The sequence below is a fragment of the Apodemus sylvaticus genome, chromosome X (genome assembly GCF_947179515.1).
Source record: "Apodemus sylvaticus chromosome X, mApoSyl1.1, whole genome shotgun sequence".
NCBI lineage: Eukaryota > Metazoa > Chordata > Mammalia > Rodentia > Muridae > Apodemus > Apodemus sylvaticus.
In genome coordinates, this window is record NC_067495.1 from 104,214,221 (window position 1) to 104,232,574 (window position 18,354).

An 18,354-nucleotide genomic window follows, 5' to 3' on the forward strand; every position below is an offset into this window, starting at 1 on the left:
TCCAGTTTTGTTGAATACAGGCTTTTACAAAAAGGCTTTATAGGCTTTTTTTTAAAATAAAAAATCTGATGATTTTTTTGAATTTCCTTGTTTCTGTTGTTATGTCTCCCTTTTCATTTCTGATTTTGTTCGTTTGTATACTGCTTCTCTGCCCTTTAGTTAGATTGGCTAGGAGTTTCTCTATCTTGTTGATTCTCTCAAAGAACCAGCTTCTGGTTTTGTTGATTATTTGTATTGTTTTCTTTATTTCTATTTGGTTGATTTTGACCCTGAGATAGACTATTTCCTGCCTTCTATTTCTCTTGGGTGAGTTTGCTTCTTTTTGTTCTAGAGCACTCAGGTGTGCTGTTAAGTTGTTAGTGTTAAGATCTCTCCAGGTTCTTTTACCAGGGCACTTAGTGCTATGAACTTTCTTCTTAGCACTGCTTTCATTGTGTCCCATATGTTTTTAGTCAACGGTCTATTGCTGTGAAGGGACAGCATAACCAAGATGATGCTCACAAAGGAAAACATTTAATTGGGGCTAGCTTACAGGTTCATAGCTTTAGTCCATTATTGTCACAGCTCAGGGCATGACAATATATAGGCAGACATGGTGCTGCAGAAGTAGTTGAGAGTTCTACATCTGGACCTGAGGATAGCAGGAGGAGAGAGTGACTGGGCCTGGTTTGAGCCATTGAAACCTCAACGCCCACCCTCAGTGACACATTTACTTCAACATAGCCACATTTATTCCAACAAGGCCACACCTCCTAATAGTGCCACTCTCTGGTGACCAAGCATTCAAATCTGTGAGCCTATGGAAGCCATTCTCATTCAAATCATCACACTACCTATACAACCTTAAACATAAAGACAAAAAAAGATTAGAAAGTAAAAGAATGGAGAGTTACATACTATGAGAATGCTGAGCACAAACAGCTGGAATAACCCTATTAATATAAGTTGGAATCATGCTATAGCAAAAAATATTATGAGATACGGAGATATTCCATATTTATAATGGAATCAATTCTTTACAAAAGTACAATTTTTAATATGCATACATTAAACAAGAGATCTAAATACTTGGGTGAAATTATTGTTAAAAATAAGAACAAATAGCTAAGTTTGTAATTATTGGTGAAACTTTACTATTCCTGTTAATGGCTGATGGGACAAGAGCATAAGAAATCTATAATAAATATAGAGGATCAGAACAAGATGAATAAGTTGACTTAAGTGCCATTTTCTAAAACACTTCTATCAAACAAAAAAGAGCACGTATTCTTTTAAGTCTGTGCATAACATATAAATAGAGTACATATTCAGAGCCACAAAAATCACATTTACTGAATTTAAAATAATAGGAATGGTTAGGCCATTATAATGATACATTCCTGTAGTCCCAAGTTCTAAAGTTTCAGAGCATCCTGGGTACATAACGTCTTAAAGCATACATTCATGAATACATGCATTCATGCATATATATATATATATATATATATATATATATATATATATACACACACACATATATATATATACATGCATAAAGAAACAGCAGTCATGCAATGAGCTTAACAGAATTTAAAATGTTACTAACAAAGAGATTATTATGAAATGGTCATGATTAACATCATATCATATGACAAATAATATCATATGACCATAATAATGATAATAATCAACATGATTCACTATTAAAAATATATATACTTCTACATAATTAGTAGATCAGAGAGTTAAGTATCCAGGGAAGTTTAAAAATATTTTGCATTGACTGACAGTTAAAAATAGACCCGTACCCTGTCCGACTACAATGTCCAGAGAGAGAATCCACCTTGCACTTGGTGCTGCTTCTGCGCAGTGGCAGCCATAACAACAACCTGCATCCCAAGAAGATCAAATAAAGCTGGGGCCATACCTGGCCTGAGACCTCAGGACCAAGTAACATCCCCTTCCATTGACTGGAACAGATAAAACAAACAAACAAAAATCCACAGGCCCCACAACTAGGCGGGAGGAAGACATCCAGATACTCCACCCAGCACGTGGTCTGCCCACAGCACAAACCACTATGATGTATGTACTGGCTGGTTTTGTGTCAACTTGACACAGACTGGAGTTATTACAGAGAAAGGAACTTCAGTTGGGGAAGTGCCTCCATGAGATCCAGCTGTTGGGCATTTTCTCAATTAGTGATCAAGGAGGGAGGGCCCCTTGTGGGTGGTTCCACCTTTGGGCTGGTGCTCTTGGGTTCTATAAGAGAGCAGGCTGAGCAAGCCAGGGGAAGCAAGCCAGTAAGAAACTTCCCTCCATGGCCTCTGCATCAACTCCTGCTTCCTGACCTGCTTGAGTTCCAGTCCTGACTTCCTTTAGTGATGAACTGCAACGTGGAAGTGTAAGCTCAGTAAACCCTTTCCTCCCCAACTTGCTTCTTAGTCATGATGTTTGTGCAGGAATAGAAACCCTAAGACAGATGTACAAGTGGATGTTCCTGGTCTGGAGTGCTGTCTGGGACTATGTCAATATCCAAGGGCTTTGTAGAGCTGGCCCCACCCCTAACTGGCTGCAGCACTTGGGAGAGCAGTTCCTGCACCTCACCCATGCAACATCTTAGAGCTGACCCTGGTGGTAAGATTGATCTGGCCCTGAGGGCATGAGCCTGGGAGAGTTGGCCTGCTCCTGTTTGCAGTTCAGTAGTTCAGTGGTGTGGGTGAGGGATGTGCCTCCACCCGCCTTCCCATCTCCCGTTCCTTGTCACCTGTGGCAGGCAGGAGAACTGGCCCCACTCCTTGCTTGCTGTGGCATTTGGTGGGCTAGCCAAGGCCTTGCTGGAGAGCTAGCCCTCCTGGGTGAGGGGAAGCTGAGGGGATGGTCAACTCTGCTACTACCCAGGCACAGATCTAGGGCTATGAGTTGGCCCACCGCCAAATTTACCTAATCTATGAATTTCTGGAGTACATGTAAGGGCGATCCTGAAGATTCAAAGCTGCAGAATCTTCATTGTTTTTTTTCTTTTTTCTTTTTTTCTTTCTTTCTTTCTTTCTTTCCTTCTTTTTTTTTTTTTTTTTTTTTTTTTTTTTTTTTTTTTTTTGATTTTTTCGAGACAGGGTTTCTCTGTGTAGCGCTGGCTGTCCTGGAACTCACTCGGTAGGCCAGGCTGGCCTCAAACTCAGAAATCCGCCTGCCTCTACCTCCCAGAGTGCTGGGATTACAGGCGTGCGCCACCACCGCCCGGCAGCTGCAGGATCTTCATGACACAGGGCGACAACAGGCTATCCGAGAAGAGTCCCCTTGAGGGTTTAGTATTGATGAACCCTATCAGTAACCAGGGGCCTCAAATAAGGGCAATGACTCATTGTAATGAACATTTGCAAATAAAGATATGTTCACAAAAGAGTATATCTGTGTGACATAATGTGGCACACTACAGCTTCCACAAGGAGAATTTATTTTTAATTTTTATTTTTTTGGAGGGGGGAGGTTTCAAGGGCAAAGGAGATATGAAGGGATGGGGAGATGAGGGAGATCTGGGGTGCATGATGTGAAATTCACAAGGAATCAATTAAAAAAATTAAAAAATAGAACATGGCACACCTCAGAAATGCAATTAAAGAAATATTGAAGAGCAATGTTTTTTCCCTACTTTGTATGGTTTTAGTGTTTGATAAGTAATAGATTGGTGTTTCATACCAACTAATATTTGAAAAATGACCCATGATTTTTATTTTTACTTCAGTGATGCATTGTTTGATAATAGAATATTTGTATAATTTAAGGGGTTTCACTGTGACTTTTCCATGCATACATGTATTGTGGATTGGTTTCCTTCCCTCCCCTCCCTTCTCCTCTCTGGCCTTCTCCTCCTGTCCCCTCCTCTCCCCTCCACAGTTTCCTTTCTCTTCTAAAGGTAAATTCATAATATTTAATACATATATTAAAAATAAATCTATCACAAATAATTTTTCCTAAAATTCCACTTTGGTAAACCTGAAAAAAAGTCTAATTAAAGCCAAAGTAAGGGAGAAATATAAAATAATAAGGAATACAATTAATGGAAGTAAAACCAGAAAAAAGAAAAATCAATGAAGCAAAAAGCAGGTTCTTAGAAAAGATCAATGTAGCTGACAAACCTCTGGTGTATTGGACCAATACAGAAGAAAGACGACACAAATCACTAATGTCAGCAGTCAAGAAGGAGCTATGATTGAGAAAATAAAGGAATAAATACTGCAAACAAATCTATAACCATGATTTCACAATTCAGACTTGAATAGTTTTACATATACTAAGCCAAACAAATGTATATTTCATAGTAGTTAGGGGGAAATGTATTAGAAATTAGTATACTACAGTATAACCTAGTATACTCTAGTATACTAGGAGAAATGTATTAGAAATTAGTCTATAGAGGTTGTTAGTACAAAGAGTTCTATTCTCTGTATCTCATTCAAGAGCTGTGAATTCAATAACTAAGAAATTGCTGGATGAGTATATAATATATAATGTATAATAAACATATAATAAACATATACACACAAACTTTGTTTGCTTATTTATTTATTTATTTATTTTAATGTGTATGAGTGTTTTGTCTGCATGTATGTTTGTGAACCACATGTATATGGTACGCTCTGAATTCAGAAGAGGACATTAAAGCCTCCAGAGACTGGAGTTACAGATGATTGTGAGCCTCTCTGTGAGTTCTTGGAATCAAACTTGGGCCCTCTGGAAGAACACACAGTGCTTTTAATCGCTGTGTTATGTCTCCATCCCAGGCCAAATATGTTTTTTTTTTGTTGTTGGTGAAATGTGAAATCAGTATAACATTTCATGATTAATGTTAGCAATGGACCTTAGATTTAACATTATATGTAGTCAATATATGTGGATTGGTGAAAACAAATGAACTATTAGTATCTTTGTGCCAACAATGTATAAGAACCCTCTGAAGTCTTTCTTTACCTTGGAGTGGGTTTACCCTGAATAGGTTTCATTTTCAGCCAAGATTCCCAACTGCACAACTAGAGGCTATGTGCTAGCTATATCTTTCATAAGCTGTACTGAGAGCACTTTCAATGGTAGAGATCTAAGGCTTTATTAGCCATGGAATAGGTTTTATGGCAGCCTACTTTGCTAATGAATAAAAAAAAAATCTGCTTGTATGAGGCTGAATTTTATTTAAGCCCCTTTCTTACTATAATCCAGTAGGGAGACTATAGCAGAATAGTGAGACCCCGCTACTGCCAATTCCTCTGCCAGCTACCATTATTTAGTAAACAACAGTTTCATATTATCAAGCAGCTTTAGGGAATTTGAATTCCCTCAGTATTATGCTCAACGTTTGGGCCCATCAATTCATTATTCTTCAAAGCAATGTCAGGAGGCAGGAACAATGAATACAGTATAATGAGGCTCACACAGTAAGATGAAATGGCTTACCCAATTTCACACAGCAAGGACGGGGACTCAGGCTGCCTGTTTTTAGAGCTGCTGTTTTAATCTAGTCCACTTGCCTACTGTGATCATCACTGTTTTGTTTCAGACTTTACAATAAAGAGATGACATCATTCAGAAACAGCCTTCTGAGGAGCTGAGGAATGCCTGAATTCACAGGCTCTGGATAGTGGATGCTCAAGGGGTTCATATACCGAGGCGATCCTAATATGACAACTGTATTGAACTTAATGCGACTGAAGACATTCATTCGAACTTTTTTTCTTACCAATTTTATTTTTTTATTCGATATATTTTTTATTTACATTTCAAATGATTTCCCCTTACCAATTTTATTATGCCATAGTTCATGTGCCGTAAAATTCACCCCCATGGAAGTGTACAATTAAGTAGATTTTTAGTATACTTGGGAGTTGCCTGGCCTTTCTCTACCATCTCTGCTTATGAGATCAACTCCTTAGTATTTGTGACAGGAGACAAACTTTGATGAATGGCCTATTGTTTTGTAATGGTTGCTAACAAAAGTCAAACACTGAATGTTCTGTAAGTATCCTGCACTATTTCAGAGTTTGTTTTTGTGGTAGACATAAACTTTTTGGGAAGATCCCCAAAACATGAGCATCTCTCCGTTTCTCTTTTGTTAGCTCTAACTATCTCTTCCCAGATTTCCTATAAAAAATTCATCTATGAAGGATGGAGCACGGTCTCTAGAGGACCCTGCTCTCATTGAAGTATCTTTAGCACAAAACTCTCAAAGAGATGAAACTCCTCGTTTCAATCTTTTCTTGACAATGGTTCTTTGCAGAGCCATAACTCTGTTAGGGGAAGGGTAGAATCAGAGTTACAGTAAACAACCTAAAAATTAGACTCTGAATAAAGTGTTGTTTTGGCTTTGAATAAACATATTCCACATAATTTCTTTAGTAGAATTTATCAAGCCTACATGGGTGCTTCTATGATTAATAAAGCACAAAACCTTTTAAACAAAGACTAGAAGTATAATTACTGTCAGGAGATAATCAGAGAAAGTTTTAATTTATATAACACTGAATGAAAGGAAAAAAATTACAGGATATGAGTTTCTCATTTAGCAAGTCATCAACTTATTAAGATTCATTAACATATTAGATTGAATGAACTAATTTTATTCAGGGAAAGGCATTAAACAATTCCATCTCCAAAACAGTGTGATTAGAAGTGTTCCCACATCTAATGTGGATAGGAAAGTTTTGCTTTGTAGTGCAATGTGTACATGTAGTCATGGATTCTTTTGCATTTATAATATTTGAACTTCAATGCATAGATTATTATTCAGTTGATTCTGCATCAAATATATTCCACCTAAATATATATGTGGAATATTTCTAGTCAAGCCAAACCCCCAAATGTTCTCAGCTTCCAGGAGTGTCACAAAATTCCTAACGGGAATCACAAGTGTACTGAAATACAGGGATGGGGGCTAAAAATCTGGGGAAGAGAACTACCAAATATGTGACAAAGACAAAGTCACACCCAATTTGCTGAGAGGGTAAAAAGAAAGCAAAGTCTACCTAACCCTTTAGCAGACTGTAGTTTAGAGATGGTAAAGATTTCCTTTTTATGGTCTCTTTTTAAGTTGCTCCCTTTCTCTTATTCTTTCAAAGAAGCCTCTACCCTTATACTTGCTTACAAACCCTCTTCACCTCATCAGTCCAGAGTCCCATTATCTATCGAAAGCCATCCAATCAACCCAGATTGTCTGCATTTTCTTGGAGAGGTTCCTTTTCTACAGTTGCCAAAATGTCACAATATTCTCAGAGCTTTTACTTAGTTTCTGAAACTTCAGGACACCCATAGGCCATAGTTCTTACTTCTAATGCACAGCGACTTTCTTCCTTTTCACTGAACTCCCTTCTCCTTCTGCATTGTATCAGAGCCTTCTAAAGTCTATAAAATCCTGCTTTAGGCACCCCCTGACTCTGGCTTGGGGTTAATATCGGGTGCTTTCCAACCCCACCTCATGTGATTATGCCTTTGTTTCAGATTCAGGAGACCAATCATACTCAGACTGGGTCATCACTAGCCACAGCAAAGAGACATTTGAGGAAACAATCAGCCAGTCCTTGTACAAGGGGGCTTTCAGTTGCTTGACAACCAGCTGATAGCCTTGATTCCTCTTTCGGCCCGGCATGACCTCAGGCCCATAAGTGGCTACTTTCCTCAGAGCTGTAAGAGGCCATTTCCTAGGAGGTCATTTCAAAAGAGGTACTCCAGACAGTTGATTTTGTTAGAATTGGAGAGCCAAAGGTTCTTGAAAAACAGGTTAAAAACTTTTCCATTCTCCAATCTCTGTCTGACTGCCACCTAGTGGCGTATAGGGACAAGGGAGGACATGCTCCAGCCAAGAAATAGGTGCATTGTCTATAAAGTTCAAAACAATATAGAAACCAACTAAAAATCAATTTGTTTTTTATCATTACCAACAATTTTAGATAATAGCAATAATTAAATGCTTCTTACTTTGGAACACCTTTGCTTCCAACTGACACCCAATGGTTTTCTCCCAACTTCTCTGAATTTCCATCTTCAAGCCTAACTTTTAGATAACAGTTCAGATTTCTTCCTGCACATATATTTCCAACAAATGCTTCTGTATAGGGTTGGCCCCCAATGTAGCAGTGTCCATACATGTGACTTTTAGAGGTGATTGGATCATGAAGGCTCTGAGTTTATGGACAGATCAATCCAATTATGGACTAGTATATTAGTGGGTTTGGAGGGGAGACTTGATTATAAAAATACACTATATTTAACTTCTACAAAGTGGAATGTTTTCTTCAGTTTATCCTTTCACAATGATATAGTGCCTTGCACTAAGAAGTAAAAGCAGCTAAGCCAAACAACCAGGAATGAGACCTCTGAAACCAGGAGCTAAAATAACCTTTTCTCCTTGAAGTTTATTTCTCTCAGATATTTTTCATAGGGATTCAAAGTGTATTAATTACTTTTCTATTGCTGTGATAAAGCACCATGACTAAGGCAACTTATAAAAGAAAGCCTTTAACTGGGCTGATCAGAATCTTAGTATAGAAGCGTAGAGGCAGCAGTAGCTGAGACTTATATCTCAAACCACAAGCAGTAGACAGAACCATCTCAGAAGGGCATGGGTCTTTTGAAACTTCTAAGGCTGCCTTCTAGTACACCTCTCCCCAAACAAGGCCATACCTCCTAATCCTTTTCAAACAATTCCACCACTGAGGGAACAAATATTCAAGCGTATGGGCCTATGACAATCATCCTCACTTAAACCACCCAGAAAGCTAACATTCCATTCCCAGCAAGACTTCTCTGTCTCGTGTTTCATCGTTTTAGGGTATTGCTTTTTGTTTTCCTTGGTGGAATTTCTTTCTAGGGTTTGTTTATAGTAGGAACCTAGGTTTCCATACTAGTGGAACCTATATCATAATAGGAAGCATTTGAAGAATCAGTGTTTTCGTTCAATAGTTACCTCAATCCATTTAAGGGAACAGAGCATTTTCAAACAAAAATAAGACATAAAACTCTTTTAAACTTTATGTCTATCCTTTAATACCATTTTCTTTGAAAAAAATCCATGTCCCTCCACAATGAAGATAGGTCTCCATGATCATAATGTTATCGCAGTATCTTAGACTTTTGCACTTCCTACCACATTGTAATTTCTTCTTCAGTGTATTATTTTGCCTGGTAGCTAGACTGCCACTTCTGTGGGAATAGTGTGTTTACTACAATGTTTACTATTAGAATCCTAGTGTCTGGCACAATAGCTGATGAAAGAAAAAGCCCTATGGTTGTTAAAGCTTTAAAAGTAAAGGACCACTGAAATTAAAACGTTTCAGACTTTTTAATCTATGACTGGTTAATCCCATTGTTGTGGGCATTGCTGGACATCATAGTGAAGAATAGGTAGTGAAACAAAGCAGCTTACAAGGAACTAGAAATAGAGAATGTAGGGAGGGGCACACAAACCTCCTGATCAAGCTTCTAATGTTCCCAAAATCATACCCTTAGCCAGGGACCAAAGACAGCATATGAGCCTGTCAGGGACACTTTGCATTTAAACTATGTGCACATATAAACATATGTACACATATGGAAAGTCATAGAGTTATAAAACCATTAAACCATGCATTATAGGTCTCTTAAATATTATAGTACAATAGAAATAGAACACACAGAAATATAGATATTCCTATTCATCCACCATAGTGAAATTGTAACAAGAATGCTTCACAGCTGAGTTATTGTCATGAGGCTTATAACAGAAATTCAGAAACCTCTGATTTAGAACTCAGTAGTCTATGTGCAAATCCCACATTTATCAGTTGCTTTGCCTGACACCTTAGAATAAGTTATTTTGCGAAGCAAACAAGTCCTTTGACATTTGTATGTATTAACCCACACTTTATTAGTTTTTCTTAGACTTGGCTAGAGCAGAAATGTCTGAAGGACTTCAATTTTATAAATTCCCTGAGCTGTTTTTTTCCAATCTGCAGAAAGAATTTCATCAGATGGACTCTTTGTTTGGCAACTCTTTGGTGAATGTCTGGAAGTGATGGGCACTGGGTCTCCATCTTTGCAGAGATCCTCAATCTAATTAAGAAGACTGTGGCTGGGCAAATACTTCACATTTTTACATACACAGTCATGTGTTACTGAGTGACTTGAGTAGATTCTGAGAAGTCTGTCGTTAGGCGATCGCATTGTAGTGCAAACATGGAGCATACTGACAATAAGCCTAGCTGCTTTATCCTTTTTCACATCTAAGCAATATCTGTTCCTAGAGTGCATGACATTTACTATACTGAATACTGTAGATATAATTGTATTATAGTAGTAAAGACTTGTGTGTCTAAATCCATCTAAATAGAGAAAATATACCTTCAAATATGGTATAAAATATCATAAAATGATCTTGTGAAAAGGTTGAAAATAAATGACTCTACAGTGAGGTAGAAAATGGTGGAGGGGTGTTGGGAAAGGCTTTCTTCTGGACACAGCATGCTATTTAAATCACTAATTTACTGCAGCTATTGTTATCTGCACAATTAAGATCAAAAGATCAGTCACCATTTTAATCAGGAGCACTAATTGGGATCAGTAGGTTACGAGAGACAGAGAGAGGAGAGAAAGAGACAAAGGAACACTATCCAACTCGTTCTATGAAGGCACAATTATGCTGATACCAAAACCACACAAATATCCAACAAAGAAAGAGAACTTCAGACCAAATTCCCTTATGAATATCGATGCAAAAATACGCAATAAATTATTGGCAACCAAATCCAAGAACACATCAAAATGATCATTCACCACAATCAAGTATGCTTCATCTTAGGGATGTAGGTATGGTTCAATATACGGAAATCCATCAACATAAACAAACTCAAAGAAAAAAAACACATAGTCATTTAAATAGATGCTGAAAAAGCATTTGACAATATTCAGCATCCTTTCATGCTAAAAAGTCTTGGAAAGAACAGGAATCCAATGCCCATACCTAAACATAGCAAAAGCAATATACAGCAAACCAGTAGCCAACATCAAACTAAATGGAGAGAAACTTGAAACAATCCCACTGAATCAGGAACTAGACAAGGCTGCCCCCTCTCTCCATATTTATTCAATATAGTACTTGAAGTTCTAACTAGAGCAATTAGACAACAAAAGTAGGTCAAAGGGATACAAATTGGAAAGAAAGAAGTCAAACTATCACTATTTGCAGATAATATGATAGTATACTTAAGCGACCCAAAAAACTCCACCATAGAGCTCCTACATCTGATAAACAACTTCAGCAATGTTGCCAGATATAAAATTAATTCAAACAAATCTGTAGCCTTCCTATACTCAAAGGATAAATAGGCTGAGAAAGAAATTAGGGAAATGACACCCTTCACAATAGTCACAAAGAAGATAAAGTATCTTGGTGTGACTCTAACCAAACAAGTAAAAGATCTGTATGACAAGAACTTCAAGTCTCTGAAGAAAGAAATTGAAGATCTCAGAAGATGGAAAGATCTCCCATGCTTGTGGATTAGCAGGATTAATATAGTAAAAATGGCCATCTTGCCAAAAGCAATATACAAATTCAATGCAATCCCCATCAAAATCCCAACTCAATTCTTCATACAGTTAGAAAAAGCAATTCTCAAATTCATCTGGAATAGCAAAAAACCCAGGATAGCTAAAACTATTCTCAAGTGTTAAAGAACTTCTGGGGGAATCAGTATCCCAGACTGCAAGCAGTACTACAGAGCAATGGTGTTAAAAAGTGCCTGGTATTGGTACAGTGACAGGCAAGTGGACCAATAGAATAGAATTGAAGACTCAGAAATGAACCCACACACCTATGGTCACTTGATCTTCGACAAAGGTGCTAAAATCATCCCGTGGAAAAAATCCTTTTCAACAAATGGTGCTGGTTCAACTGGCAGTTAGCATGCAGAAGAATGCATATCTATCCATTCTTATATCTTTGTACAAAGATCAAGTCCAAGTGGATCAAGGACCTCCACATAAAAACAGATACACTGAAATTAATAGAAAAGGAACTGGGGAAGAGCCTTGAGCACATGGGCACAGGGGAATTTTCAGAATTGACAAATGGGACCTCATAAAATTACAAAGTTTCTGTAAGGCAAACGACTGTCAATAGGAAAAGACAGCAACCAACAAATTGGGAAAAGTTCTTTACCAACCTTACATCTGACAGAGGGCTAATATCCAATATATACAAAGAACTCAAGAAGTTAGACTCCAGAGAACCAAATAACCCTATTAAAAATTGGGGTACAGAGCTAAACAAAGAATTTTCACCTAAGGAATATTGAATGGCTGAGAAGCACCAAAAGAAATGTTCAACATCCTTAGTCATCAGGGAAATGCAAATCAAAACAACCCTGAGATTTCACTTCACACCAGTCAGAATGGGTAAGATCAAAAACTCAGGAGACAGCAGGTGCTGGTGAGGATGTGGAGAAAGAGGAACACTCCTCCACTGCTGGTGGGGTTGCAAGCTGGTACAAGCACTCTGGAAATTAGTTTGGCAGTTCCTCAGAAAGCTAGGCATAATACTACTGGAGGACTCAGTTATATGACTATTGGGCATATACCCAGAGGATTCTCTAGCATGTAATAAGGACACATGCTCCACTATGTTCATAGCAGCCCTATTTATAATAGCCAGAAGCTGGAAAAAACCCAGATGTCCCTCAACGGAGGAATGGATACAGAAAATGAGGTACATGTATACAATGGAGTACTACTCAGCTATTAAAAACAATGAATCAATGAAATTCTTAGGCAAATGGATGGAACTAGAAAATATCATCCTAAGTGAGGTAACCCAATCACAAAAGAACACACATGGAATGCACTCACTGATAAGTGGATATTAGCCCAGAAGCTTGGAATACCCAAGATACAATTCACATATCAAATGATGCACAAGAAGAAGGGAGAACAAAGTATGGATACTCTGGTCCTTCTTAGAAGGGGGACCAAAATTCCCACAGAAGGAGATACAAAGACAAAGTGTGGAGCAGAGTCTGAGGGAAGGATTATGCAGAGCCTACCCCACCTAGTGATCCATCCCATATACAGTTACAAAACCTAGACACTATTATTGATGTCCACAAGTGCTTGCTGACCAGAGCTGGATATAGCTGTCACCTGGGAGGCTCTGCTAGTGCATGACAAGTACAGAGGGGGACACTCAGCCAGCCATTGAACTGAGCACAGGGTCCCCAATGGGGGAGCTAGAGAAAGGATCTAAGTGGCTGAAGGAGTTTGCAGCACATCATAGGGATAGCAACAATATGAGCCACCCAGTACTCCCAGAGCTCCCAGGGACAAAACCATCAACCAGAGAGTGCACATAGAGATACCCATGTCTCCAGATGCATAAGCAGCAGCAGATGGCCTTGTTAGACATCAAAGGGAGGAGAGGCCCTTGGTCCTGGAAAGGCTCCATGCCACAGTGTGGGGAAATCTTGGGACAGGGAAGCAGGAGAGGGTTGATTGGGGAACAGCAGGAGGCGATTTTGGGTGGGGGGGTCAGGAAAGAGGACAACATTTGAAATGTAAATGAGGAATATATCTAATAAAAAAAGTGAAAAGAAGACAGATAGACAGTGAGAGAGACAGACAGAAGGATACACGGAGAGACAGAGAAACAGACACACACACACACAGAGAGAGAGAGAGAGAGAGAGAGAGAGAGAGAGAGAGAGAGAGAGAGAGAACAAAGAGAGGGAGCATGACATGTCTGGGTGTGTCAGACTGGAAGAGGAAGGAGGAAGATGGAGTGTTGGTGGTAGATCTGATCAAAATTCATTGTACTCTTATATGAAATTGTTGAGTAGGAAATAAGAGAGCAAACATTCAAAAAAAACCAGTTCAATTGTCATGGCACTGGACCAAACAGAGCTTGGAGGTATGGAAATTTTCCTAGGTAGGTGAGACAGTAAAATATCTTTATTTAAATATATATATTTTTTAGCATTTTAGTCATTTGTAATAACACTTAGAATACCAGCACAATGTGTAGCTGTACAAGGACATTTTCTTTCTTTATGTCTTTTGTTATAGGCTTTTCATATTTTTTAAATATGAATTTATTTTTAAGACTTTGTTAAAGTATGAGGTATATTTATTCAATATCCTAAGCTTGCATAAGGTCAAGGTCATTAATATTGCTGCCTTCAACCTCCTCTTGTAGCACACTGAATGCTCTTTTATTTCTATTATTTTATAGTCCAGCCATTGCCCCTCTCCCAATCATCCCTCTCACAGTTTATTATACCATTTCTCCTCCCCCTGTGTCCAAAAGGATATCGCCCCCCTCCAACTCCAGCTCTGCCAGGCCTCCCTGCTCTCTGGGGCCTCATGTCTTTGGAGGGTTAGATGTGTCTTCTCTCATTGAGGTAGTGAGGGTTAGGCATCTTCTCTCACCAGGAAGTCCTCAGCTGTATATGTGCCAGGGCCTTGGACCAGCTAGTCCATACTGCCTGGTTGGTGGTTCAGTGTCTGAGAGCTCTCAGGGGTCCAAATTAGCTGGTCTTCCTTTGGGGTCACACCCCTCCTCAGGATCTTCCAACCTTTCCCTAATTCAACCACAAGTGTTTCAGACTTCAGTCCAATGGTTGGGTGTAAGTATTTGTTTCTGTCACCATCAGCTTCTGGTAGTATACGACTCTGAAGAGCCTTAGCTACCTGGAACCCCCTGAGTAAACCACATGGAACCCCAGGGAACAATGCAAAAGCAAGAGGAATTTATTGTTCCAGCATGCTGGGGTTGTCCTGCACTGGAAGAAGAGGCAGCAACTCACAGCAGCCCATTTGGCAAGTTTTTATACACTTTCTAGGGGCAGAATAGAGCATCAGCAATGAGGAACAATGTGATTGGCAGAACAGTCTGACTTTCAAACTGATTGTTCCTTAGGGAATGAAGTAGCAAGTATGTCCCTTATTTGTGGGTGGCCAACAGTTGGTCACCCCTGTGGTCTTTCTGAGGAATGTAATCAGCCCTTCCCTTCCAGAGGGGAGGGGTGACTATGTGCTCTATGACTGCTCTCTTCTAGGAGGGGAGGGGTGCCTGTTGGAATTTGCCAAAGGTTCTGAGCTGGCCTCTTCATTAGGTTCTCTCAGAGGACAGCCATGCTAGGCTCCTGTCTGTAAGCACACCACAGCATCAGTAATAGTGCCAGTCATCCCCTTGAGATGGATCCCAAGTTGAGCAGGCCACTGAACTGCCTTTCAGTATCTTCTCCACTTTTGTCTCCTCAATTCTTTGAGACAGGAACAATTCTGGGTAAAAATATTGACTGTGGAGTGGAAACCCCATCCCTCCATGTGATGCCCTGTCTTTCTACTGATGGTGGGCTCTACGAGTTCCCTTTCTCTACTGTTGGGCATTTCATTTAAGGTTCCCTCCCTTTGAGTCCTAAGAATCTCTCATCTCCTGAGTCTCTGGTACATTCTAGAGGGTCCCCCCACCTCCTCCCCCAACTCCGAGGTTATCTGTTTCCCTTCTTTCTGCTGGTCCTCAGGGCTTCTCTCCTGTCTACCTAACCCCCATACCTGATCATGTTCCCCTTTCTCCCCTCTCCTCTGCCACCCAGGTCCTTCACTCCCTCTGCCTCCCATGATTATTTTCTTCTTCCTTCCAAGTGGGACAGAAGCATCTGCACTTGTGCCCTTCTGTTGGTTAATGTTCTTGAGGTCTCTGAATTGTACCCTGGGTATTCTGTACTTATTAGTGAGTACATATCATGCATGTCCTTTTGGGTCTGAGTTACATCACTCAGGATGATCTTTTCTAGTTTCATTCATTTACCTGCAAAACTCATAATGTCCTCATTTTTTTTAAATATATTTTATTCGATATTTTTTATTTACATTTCAAACGATTTCCCCTTTTCAGGTCCCCCACTCCCCAAAAGTCACATAAGCCCCCTTCCCTGCCCCTGTTCTCCCACCCACCCCTTCCCACTGCCCTGTTCTGGTTTTGCCCTATACTGCTACACTGAGTCTTTCCAGAACCAGGGGCCACTCCTCCTTTCTTCTTGTACCTCATTTGATGTGTGGATTATGTTTTGGGTATTCCAGTTTTCCAGGTTAATATCCACTTACTAGTGAGTGCATACCATGATTCATCTTTTGAGACTGGGTTTCCTCACTTAGTATGATGTTCTCCAGCTCCATCCATTTGCCTAAGAATTTCATGAATTCATTGTTTCTAATGGCTGAATAGTACTCCATTGTGTATATATACCACATTTTTTGCATCCATTCTTCTGTTGAGGGATACCTGGGTTCTTTCCAGCATCTGGCAATTATAAATAGGGCTGCTATGAACATAGTGGAGCATATATCCTTATTACATGCTGGGGAATCCTCTGGGTATATGCCCAGGAGTGGTATAGCAGGATCTTTCGGAAGTGACATGCCCAGTTTTCTGAGGAACCACCAGGCTGATTTCCAGAGTGGTTGTACCAATTTGCAACCCCACCAGCAGTGGAGGAGTGTTCCTCTTTCTCCACATCCTTGCCAACACCTGCTGTCTCCTGAGTTTTTAATCTTAGCCATTCTGACTGGTGTAAGGTGAAATCTCAGGGTTGTTTTGATTTGCATTTACTAATGAAGTTGAGCATTTTTTAAAGATATTTCTCTACCATTCGAAGTTTTTCAGGTGAGAATTCTTTGTTTAACTCTGTACCCCATTTTTAATAGGGTTATTTAGTTTTCTAGGGTCTAACTTCTTGAGTTCTTTGTATATATTGGATATTAGCCCTCTATCTGATGTAGGGTTGGTGAAGATCTTTTCCCAATTTGTTGGTTGCGGATTGGTCCTTTTGACAGTGTCCTTTGCCATACAGAAACTTTGTAATTTTATGAGGTCCCATTTGTCAATTCTTGATCTTAAAGTATACGCTATTGGTGTTCTGTTCCAGAACTTTCTCCCTGTACCGATGTCCTCAAGGGTCTTCCCCAGTTTCTTTTCTATTAGCTTCAGAGTGTCTGGCTTTATGTGGAGGTCCTTGATCCATTTGGAGTTGAGCTTAGTATAAGGAGACAAGGATGGATCAATTTGCATTCTTCTGCATCCTGACCTCCAGTTGAACCAGCACTATTTGTTGAAAGGCTATCTTCTTCCATTGGATGTTTTCAGCCCCTTTGTCGAGGATCAAGTGGCCATAGGTGTGTGGGTTCATTTCTGGATCTTCACTCCTGTTCCATTGTTCCTCCTGCCTGTCACTGTACCAATACCATGCAGTTTTTAACACTATTGCTCTGTAGTATTGCTTGAGGTCAGGGATACTGATTCCCCCAGACTTTCTTTTGTTGCTGAGAATAGTTTTAGCTCTCCTGGGTTTTTTGTTATTCCAGATGAATTTGATAATTGCTTTTTCTAACTCTGTGAAGAATTGAGTTGGGATTTTGATGGGTATTGCATTGAATCTGTATATTGCTTTTGGCAAAATGGCCATTTTAACTACATTGATCCTGCCGATCCATGAGCATGGGAGATTTTTCCATTTTTTGAGGTCTTCTTCCATTTCCTTCTTCATAGTCTTGAAGTTCTTGTCATAAAGATCTTTCACATGTTTGGTAAGAGTCACCCCAAGGTACTTTATACTGTTTGTGGCTATTGTGAAGGGGGTCATTTCCCTAATTTCTTTCTCAGCCTGCTTATCCTTTGAGTATAGGAAGGCTACTGATTTGCTTGAGTTGATTTTATAACATGCCACTTTGTTGAAGTTGTTTATCAGCTGTAGGAGTTCTCTAGTGGAGTTTTTTGGGTCACTTAGGTAGACTATCATATCATCTGCAAATAATGATAGTTTGACTTCTTCCTTTCCAATTTGTATCCCTTTGACCTCTTTATGTTGTCTAAATGCCCGAGGTAGTACCTCAAGTACAATAAAAAATATGGAATGCTTCACGAATTTGTGTGTCAACCTTGCGCAGGGGCCATGCTAATCTTCTCTGTATCGTTCCAATTTTAGTATATGTGCTGCCGAAGCGAGCACTAATGTCCTCATTCTTAATAGCTGAATAATATTCCACTGTGTAAATGAACCACATTTTCTGTCACTGAACAATCTTAAGGGAAACTAGCATATAAGCATTTGTCCTCTTCTGTATAGCTTTGCCTTCTTCTGGAATCCTCTGGAAGGGCCTGTTAAAGGCTATTTTACAGCTAGCTTACTCCTTTTTTTCTTTCCTTCTTTTTGTCTCCCCTTTCCTCTCTCCTTCTCTCTCTCTCTGTATGTCCCCCTCTCCCTCTCCATCCTTCTTCCTTTTCTCCTTCCTTCTTTCTTTCATTTACTCATTGAACCCAGGGCCTTGTGGATGCTAAATGTATACTCTGCCAGTAGGCTCCACCCT

At 39.5% G+C, this 18,354-nt stretch overlaps 1 non-coding gene across 1 annotated transcript; it reads right to left on the bottom strand.

Annotated features, from left to right (window-relative positions):
* Positions 1 to 17,889: 17,889 nt before the first annotated feature.
* Positions 17,890 to 17,996, bottom strand: LOC127676001 (U6 spliceosomal RNA). The gene has a single exon (XR_007975643.1). It is a non-coding gene; the product is annotated as a U6 spliceosomal RNA (small nuclear RNA).
* Between the last annotated feature and the right edge of the window lie 358 nt (positions 17,997 to 18,354).